Raw genomic sequence first — 973 nt, forward strand, 5'->3', positions numbered from 1 at the left:
CAGGACAGGCGAGCCAGCTGGAAGCTCAGAAAGAATCACTTATGTATTAGTCTCGAGACAGGTACCCATCTTCTTTGGGAAAACTCAATTTTTGCTCTTAAAGCTTTTGAGTGGTTGAGTGAGGCTCACCTACATGTGGAGGGTAATCTGCTTTATTTAAAGTCAACCGATTGTAAAGGTTAATAACATCTACAAAATACCTTCATAACAACATCCAGCCTAGCATGTGATTAACCCACTGTGCATCAAAGCCTAGTCAAGTCGACAAAATTAACCATCACAAGTTTTGTCTAGATTCACATTTCTTCATCCCAAAGAACTTCCATTAACATTTCTTAGTGCACATCTGCTGGTGGCAGATTCTCTTAGCTTCTGTGTATATGAATAATTTTTTTTGCCATAATTTTACAGGCTATTTCTGTTGGACACAGAATTCTAATTTGACAGGCTTTTCCTTCAGCATTCTAAAAATGGTATTCCACTAGCTACCCAATTGCATGTTTCCCTGATCAGCTGTCAGTTGTATTTATTTCCCTTTATGTAATATATTTCTTTTTGAAATTTCTTTGAAGATTTTCTCTTTCTCTCTTCCCATCCCCCTATTTTTTTTTTCTTTTAGAAAATTTAACTGTGACTTTCCTATGTGCAGACTCTTTGTGTTTATATTGGTTGAAGTTTTTAAGTTTCTTGGAACTGAAAGATACATTTTTATTTTGGAAAAAAAACCCATGCAGTTACCTTTCTGCCCCCAAATATATAAACTCCTCATTTATTCATTTCAATATCTTTATCATCTCTAGAACTGTTACGGCCTTTTTTCCCCCCAGGTCATGTTCTCTTGCTTCTTCATATGTCTAACAATTGCATGCTGGGTATTGTGGATGTTACATTGTTGAGAGTTTATATTGATGTCTTCCTTTAAAGAACATTGACTTTTATCTTAGCAAACAGTTGGATTATCTTGATCCTTTTG

Source organism: Ursus maritimus, unplaced genomic scaffold, assembly GCF_017311325.1.
Source record: "Ursus maritimus isolate PB19 unplaced genomic scaffold, ASM1731132v1 scaffold_4, whole genome shotgun sequence".
NCBI lineage: Eukaryota > Metazoa > Chordata > Mammalia > Carnivora > Ursidae > Ursus > Ursus maritimus.